The sequence below is a fragment of the Oryctolagus cuniculus genome, chromosome 12 (genome assembly GCF_964237555.1).
Source record: "Oryctolagus cuniculus chromosome 12, mOryCun1.1, whole genome shotgun sequence".
Lineage (NCBI taxonomy): Eukaryota > Metazoa > Chordata > Mammalia > Lagomorpha > Leporidae > Oryctolagus > Oryctolagus cuniculus.
This window is the reverse complement of record NC_091443.1, coordinates 78,679,777-78,688,391: the sequence shown is the minus strand read 5'-3', so window position 1 is coordinate 78,688,391 and position 8,615 is coordinate 78,679,777.

The window sequence follows — 8,615 nt, the reverse complement described above, 5'->3', positions numbered from 1 at the left end:
CCTGGCTCCTGGCTTTGTTTCAGCACAGCTCCAGCCGTTGAGGCGGATTGAAGAGTGAACCAGCATATGGAAGACCTCTCTTCTCTCTCTCTCTCTCTCTCTCTGCCTCTGCTTCTCTCTGTGTGTAACTCTGACTTTCAAATAAATAAATAAATCTTAAAAAAGAAAAGAAAAGAAATGGAGAAGTTGGAACTCAAACCAGCACTCCAATAGAGGATGCAGATATTCCAAGCCACCACCTACCCTGCTGTGCCCTAACTCTCACCCCAATGGCAAATTAGTTGCACAAAAGAAGAACAAGAGTATTATTCAGCTTTTCATCTCTATAACAAATACCCGAGAGAAAGTACTCATGAAGGAAAGAAGGTGATTTGGGCTCACAGTTTTGAGCGTCCATGATGGCCCCGTCAGTGTGGCACAAGGGTGCTGGTTGACGGAACATGCGTGGAGGAAGGACATGTAATGTCACTGGAGTAAATACCACCATGACTCCAACCAGTCCCCTCTTGTCTTCCAGAGGACCACGTGCAACTGTCCCTGTCTTTTGTTCCCTTTACCCCTGTCTTCTCTTTCTTGTAGCCTCCTTAAAAATCTCAAAGGAGGGGCCAGTATTATGACACATGGGTTAAGCTGCCACTTGCAAGGTCACTGGCATACCATATTGGACTGACAGTTCAAGTCCCAACTGCTCTGCTTCCAGTCCAGCTCCCTGGTAATGTTCCTGGGAAATCTGTGGATGGAGACCCAAGTGGCTTCAGCCAGGACCAGCCCCAGCTGTTGTAGCAATTTGAGAAATGAACCAGTGGATGGAAGCTCTCTTTGTCTGTTTCTCTCTCTCTCTCTCTGGCTTTCAAATAAATAAAATAAATCCTTTTTTAAAAATCCCAAAGCGGCTGGCGCTGCGGCTCAATAGGCTAATCTTCCACCTGTGGCGCCGGCACACCGGTTCTAGTCCTGGTCGGGGCACCGGATTCTGTCCCGGTTGCTCCTCTTCCAGGCCAGCTCTCTGCTGTGGCCTGGGAGTGCAGTGGAGGATGGCCCAAGTGCTTGGGCCCTGCACCCGGCTGGGAGACCAGGAGAAGCACCTGGCTCCCGGCTTCAGATCAGCACGGTGCTCCGGCTGCAGCGCGCCAGCCGCAGCAGCCATTGGGGGGTGAACCAACAGAAAAGGAAGACCTTTCTCTCTGTCTCTCTCACTGTCCACTTTGCCTGTGGGGGAAAAAAAAATCCCAAAGCACCCTCGTTCCGCAGGACAGTAGTTTTGGAGGTGTGAGTGTGCTACCTCCTCATCTACTGATAGATTAAGCTTTCTCTTTCTTTCATCCTCAAATCTTGTCCATGTTATTTTGACCTGGCACAACTAAGGACCAAGCATTCTATAGCAAAATAATCCAATGTACTTAATGAGACGGCTATCACTTATATCAGAAATAAAATGTTTTCTTCCACTTTGCATTTAAGGTATTTGCCTTTTAATAAATTACTATTTATCACAAAAATAATATAGGCATTTTCCTTCAACTCACATTAGGTTTTAGTAAAACACCAACTGCTACTGTGTTGGGAGTTTTTATTGCAAGGATCCAGAGAATGAAAAAGAGAACTTAGGAAGCAGTTCTTTGGAAGGAGAGAAATTAGAATATTTCTGAGGCTCTGGGAACCTCAGAGGTGGGAACTCATGCACAATCTCTTTTAGGCGCCACCCTTGAAATAATTTGGCACAAACTGCCTATTCTGTGTGTGTGTGTCTGTTAGGGATTTTTTTTTATGAACCTTTTAAAATTTTTTTTATTTGACAGGTAGAGTTATAGACAGTGAGAGGGAGAGAGACAGAGAGAAAAGTCTTCCCTCCATTGGTTCACTCCCCAAATGGTGGCGACTGCTGGAGCTGGGCCGATCCAGAGCCAGGAGCTTCCTCCAGGTCTCCCATACAAGTGCAGGGGCCCAAGGACTTGGGCCATCTTCTACTGCTTTCCCAGGCCATCAGCAGAGAGCTGGATCGGAAGTGGGGCAGGCGGGACTAGACCTGGTGCCCATATGGGATGCTGGCTCCACAGGCAGAGGATTAACCTCCTGTGCCACAGCACCGGCCCCTGAACTTTTTAAATTGAAGTATAACACATACACTGCACAGATGTCAAGTGTACAGCTCCATGTATTTTTACCAACTGAACACACACATGTTACTTGCTCTCAGGTCAAGTCACAGAACATTATCCATGCCCTGGAAATCATTATACCCCTTCTCATAACATATACATATTAAAACATATCTACTGTTCTGATTTCTACCACTTAAATTTGTTTTACTTATTTTCAATCTTAATTTAAATATAATCATATAACATGCTTTAATTCCTGGGAGATGATCCTTATTGTTGCATATAATAAGTAGCTTTTTTCTGATTATTATATTCTAGGCTATGCACACTACACCTTTGATGGACATTTGGGTTGTTTCCAATTTAGAGATATTATAAGCAAAGCTACAAATAAATATTCTTGTACATTTTTTTTCAAGTTTTTATTTTCTAAAGGTAGAACTGCTGAGTGATAAGGTAAGTATATTTTCAGATTTAGTAGATTATTGCCAAAAAAATTTCCAAAGAAGCTGTACTTTTATATTCTACCCATAGACAATTAAAGTTCCAGTTGCTCCAGATTCTTGCCAGCACTCCATGTTATCATGTAAGACTTTGTATCTTTACGGTTATTTGGGTAGTGTTATCTCACTGTGTGCATTCCCCTGGTGACTAATGGTGCTGAACACTCTCTTTTGTTATGCTCATCGATCAGTTAGTCACCCTTCTATGTGACTGCCAGTTTAAGCATTTTGTCTGTCCTGTTAATGGGTTTTGTGTCTTTCTTAATTCCCAGGAGAGTATTTGATTGGTCTTAGCACTGAGTTATGGATGTGGCCAGTTGTGGTTGGCATGCTTTCAGAGTTATGCAAAGTAGTAATAGTGAACAGTTTCCAAAGGAAGATCCCCTGGGCAGGCAGAAACTAATGATAGATGCTTTATAATAGTTGTAAGTTAAAAACTGATCTCTGTGCTTCATTCTTTTAAAATGACAGTATCCCAGAGCTATCATAAACAATATTTTGATTCCTTGCTTGAATAGAAATCTTGTTATCCAGAACATCCTCTTGTTCTTACTAATTCTAAAATTATTTCCTTCAAATATTAGGATCAAATAAGAATTAGGGATAATGTTGGTCAAACCTTATACCAGTTCACATCTAATAGGCGGAGAAAAAGAGAGAGTGTGTGTGCTCTTATCCACTGGTTCACTCTCCAAATTCCTCTAACATCGGGAGCTGGACCTGAGGGTGAAGCTGGAAAACAGGAATGCAATCCAGGTCTCCCCGTTACTTGGCTATCAACACACTGCCTCTCAGGGTCTGCACTGGCAGGAGGCTAGAGTCAAGGATTGAACCCAGGTACTCCAATAAGAGATGATGCATTTTGACTGCTAGGCCAAACTCTCACTCGTCTATTTTGTCCTAACGCCTTATGTTAATGTAACACTGTATAATTAACAGTATTTTTCATTCATTATCTCAACCCTGTCTTAAGTAATTCTTTTTGTTTAAATTATTTATTTATTTGAAAATCAGAGTTAGAGGGAAGGAGGAATAGAGATCTTCTATCCACTGGTTTACTCTGCAGATGTCCACAACGGCTGGCATTGGGCCAGGTTGAAGTCAGCCAGGAGCTTCATCCAGGTCTCCCATGTTGGGTGGCAGGGGCCCAAGTAGTTGGACCATCTTCTGCTGCTTTCCCAGGTCATTAGCAGGGAGCTGGATCAGAAGTGGAGCAGCAGGAACACGAACCAGTGCCCCATGGGATACTTGTGTTGGAGAGGCTGGCTTTACCAGCTACGCCACAGTGTCAGGCCCTTAAGTAATTCTTTATAATACAAAAAGTAAATTAAAGCATTCTTCTTTTAAAAAATTAATACATTATAGATAAGGCTACAGTTAGTTCCTTTTGACCTTAATTCCCCCAAAATTCCGTATCCTTCTCCTGTGCCAGAAGTAACTTTTTTTTTCTTAAAAATTTATTTCTTGCCAGCACCGCAGCTCACTAGGCTAATCCTCCGCCTTGCGGCACCGGCATACCGGGTAGTCCCTGTCGGGGCGCCAGATTCTGTCCCGGTTGCCCCTCTTCCAGGCCAGCTCTCTGCTGTGGCCAAGGAGTGCAGTGGAGGATGGCCCGAGTACTTGGTCCCTGCACCCCATGGGAGACCAGAATAAGTACCTGGCTCCTGGCTTTGGATCAGCGCAGTGTGCCGGCCGCGGCGGCCATTGGAGGGTGAACCAACGGCAAAAGGAAGACCTTTCTCTCTCTGTCTCTCTCTCTCACTGTCCACTCTGCCTGTCAAAAAAATATTTATTTATTTATTTGAGAGGCAGAGTTACAGATTGAGAGAGGGAGAGACAGAGAGAGATCTTCCATCTGCTGGTTCACTCCCCAAATGGCTGCACCAGCCAGGGTTGAGCCAGATCAAAGCCAGCAGCCAGGAGCTTCTTTCTGGTCTCCCACATGGATGCAGGGGCCTAAGCACTTGGACCATCTTCCACTGCTTGTCCAGGCACATTAGCAGGGAGCTGGATGGGAAGCGGAGCAGCCAGAATACAAACTGGTGCCCATATGAGATTACCAGTGCCTATATGAGATGCCGATGCTACAGGTGGTGGCTGCACATGCTACGCCATAGTGGCAGCCCCAGAAACAACCATTTTTATGTCTGATATCCACTGTTCACTTACCCAGTAAATAGTATATATATATATATATTGTTCTATAACTTTCTCTTTTTCTTCAACACGTTGTCTTATAATCTGTGGTGTTACCTACTTTATCTAATTCATACATTTTAGCAGCATTATAAAAATATGCAGTATCAATATACCATGATTTATTTCAACGATTTACCTATTAAAATTAATTATGTTGTTTAGATTTTATCTTGTTTCCTATAACTTTTTTCCACATAATAGGGAAAACATTCTTACAGACAAGACTGACCAACAAAGCTCACCGTGGAAAAAGAAAAAAAAAAAACAAGAACATCACACTTCCAGTCAATGTGTTTGTGTTTATTCTACAGTAAAACTGTGATGTTCCTGAGCACTGGCTGGCACATGTAGTAGGGAACACCCTCCTGTGATTCTGCAAGTAATCCCCATTAGAGGTGCCACGTTGTTTGTCTGTAACTCTCACTGTACACGAGGCAGGTATAGCGTAAAAATGTCAAAACGTCTGCTTAAAAATAACTTCATTTTTGCTTCAGAAATAAGCCAGGAGAAGGAAGAAGAATTGAAATCCAACCAATTTATTTTTAAGAATGCTTGCAAAGTTTTCATCTGCTGTTGAGTCTCTTCAACCAAAAGCTAAACAAGTTTGTGCAGGCAGATAAGACCTTTAGCATAATTTATAAGTGGTTTCATGCAAAAACCCTCCAGCCATCTTATCACTCATCATCTTTTAATAACAAAACTGGAATGTTACTCTGTATTTGGTTAAGAAGACTTGAAGATGGTTTTCTCAATGCTTTAAACATTTGAGGCTGTGTGTAAGTGAAATGTGTGAAAGAAATGACTTCTTTGCCTCAGAAGTGATTCATTTAAAGAAAGAAGACAAAAATTAGTGTGTGTAGCACATCACTGAGTACCCCACATGGGATGTCCGCACACTGATCGAGTGCCAGGGTTCAAGTCCTGGCTCCACTCCCAATTCCAGCTTCCTGCTCACCTTCTCCCTTTCAAATAAATATAAATTGATTATATTTTTAAAAACCACACACACACACACACACACACGCATACTCCCTCCCCTCTAGGATACTAGTGAGCACTTCCAATTTCTTGCCAACCTGTTGCCTTATTCTCATATGGAGATATTGGCTTCATTCACACATTAGAATCATTTGAAATAATAATGGAGAATCATATGGTCTTCAGTAGGAATTCTCATTTACAATGCTTTTAGTCTTCATGTTGGAATAATATAGAAGCAGTAGATTAAATGTTTGATCAAAACTCATTTTTTTAAATATGTATTTATTTTAAATTCAGAATTACACAGAGAGAGAAGGAGAGGCAGAAAGAGAGAGAGAGAGAGAGAGAGAGAGAGAGAGAGAGAGAGAGAGAGGTCTTCCATTCGCTGGTTCACTCCCCAATTGGCCACAACGGCTGGAGCTGCAATGATTCGAAGCCAGGAGCCAGAAGCTTCTTCCAGGTCTCCCTTGGGTGCAGGGACCCAAACTTGGGCCATCTTCTTCTGCTTTCCCAGGCCATAGCAGAGAGCTGGATTGGAAGAGGAGCAGCCAGGACTTGAACCAGTGCCCAAATGGGATGCCAGTACTGCAGGCAGCAGCTTTACCCACTACACCACAGTGCCGGCCCCAATCTGGGGTCATTTTTAAAGACAGATTCTCTAATTGAGAATTAAAGGAACTCACACAGTCAATGTCTTTTATTTTTCCAGGGAACTATAAACAACCTTTTGCATTCAAATTGTTGCCTCTCTGTCTTTGTGATAACCCAAGCAAATATCACCACACAAGTCCTAGGTGCTCATTTTAACTAAAAGATCAACAAGTAACATTGTAGAAAGAACACAGTGTTAAGAAAAAGCCTGAAGGGGCCAGCAGTGTGGCACAACATGTTAAGGCATTGCCTATGACACCAGCATCTCATATATAGGTACCAGTTTCTGCTCTGAATGCACTACTTCCAATCCAGCTCCCTGCTAATGCACCTGGGAAAGTAGCAAAGGATGGCCCAAGTCCTTGGGCCCCTTGGACCCATGTGGGATACCTGGCTGGAGTCCCAGGCTCCTGGCTTTGGCCTGGCTCCTCAGGAACAACCCTGTGCTTCATACAACCCTTGTCTGTTCCAAGAAATAGCCTTCTTAAAATTAATCAGAAACCTTTTCAGTAGCCTTCTTTCAAAGACAATGTTTGCGGGACCGGCACTGTGGCATAGTAGGTTAAGCCTCTGCCTGCGGCACTGGCATCCCATATGGGTGCCTGTTCAAATTCCAGCTGCTCCACTTCTGATCCAGCTCTCTTCTATAGCCTGGGAAAGCAGTAGAAGATAGCCCAAACACTTGGGCCCCTGCACCCATGTGAGAGACCCGGAAGAAGCTTCTGGCTCCTGGCTTTGGATTGGCACAGCTCCAGCTGGTGCAGCCATTTGGAGAGTGAACCAGTGCATGGTAGACCTTTCTCTCTGTCTCTCCCTTTCTCTGTTTTTAACTCTACCTCTCAAATAAATAAATAAATCTTTAAAAAGACCAAAGGCAATGTTTGTAACCAATTATGTTCTTTTTTTTTTTTTTTTTTTTTGACAGGCAGAGTAGACAGTGAGAGAGACAGAGAGAAAGATCTTCCTTTTTCCGTTGGTTCACCCCTCAATGGCTGCTGCAGCCAGTGCACCGTGCTGATGCAAAGCCAGGAGCCAGGTGCCTACCCCTGGTCTCCCATGCGGGCCACAGCAGAGAGCTGGCCTGGAAGAAGGGCAACCAGGACAGAATCCGGCGCCCCAACTGGGACTAGAACCCGGTGTGCCGGCGCCGCAGGTGGAGGATTAGCCTATTGAGCCGTGGCGCGCTGGCCCCAATTATATTCTAAAGAAAGTATTCACCAACCTGTGAGAAATTTGTTCCCACTTCCCTGAAGCCCACCTGTTTGGGCCAAGCCAATATTTATTCCCACTATAATGATAAATAAAAATTTGCCATCGTGGAATAAATCCTGACTCAACTCTGGCCACTTTGGGTACTTCCCAAGACTCATTAGAAGCATTTGGTTTATGCCTCCCAGACCTGGATCGCTCATTCTTCCCTGGATAAACCTTAAATCTACCTTTTGTCAGAGCCCGTTGACTGCTGTTGACACGTCGTAGTAACTGGTTACCTTTTTCAGCCCCCCTTTTCATTTTATCACTAAAAATGGCTAATAGCTACCACTGAGTGTCCTTCTTATTTTATATTTGAGGGCTAAATCAATAGCATTTGCTCAAAGGTTTTGAATTACAAGTATTACTGCTTTAAATACAGCTTATGTATTGTAGGTATATACAATAAGGAAAGAGCATAAAATCCATAATTATAGAGATTTTATTTTATGAGGAAAATATCTGAGCTTCCCGTATGTATTTTTCCCTCATGCTGCCTTCCATTTACCATGGAACTGTTGATTGGTTATTCTGTGTCAAATGGTATAATAAATACACACAGCTTCAATCTTCAGCTCCCTCTAAGACTAACTCCAGAAGAGCTGCAAGACCAGTAGTAAGGGCATGTTTTGGCTACAGTAACGTGGTATGGATATATATGTTTTTAAGAATAAAAACCAGGGCAGATATTATGGCACAATGGGCTCAACTGCTTCTTGACACCAACATCCCACACTGGAGTGCCTGGGTTCAAGACCAAACTCCGTTCCCAGCCCGCATTCCTGCTGCCATCTGTTCTGAGAGGCGGCCGATGATGCCTCAAGCACTGGGGAACCCTGCTACACGTGTCGGAGACCTGCGTGCAGCTTCTGCTTTACAGTCTTGGCTGAGGAGTGCGTCTAGTGAGGGAAGGACTCGGCGCGCCTTC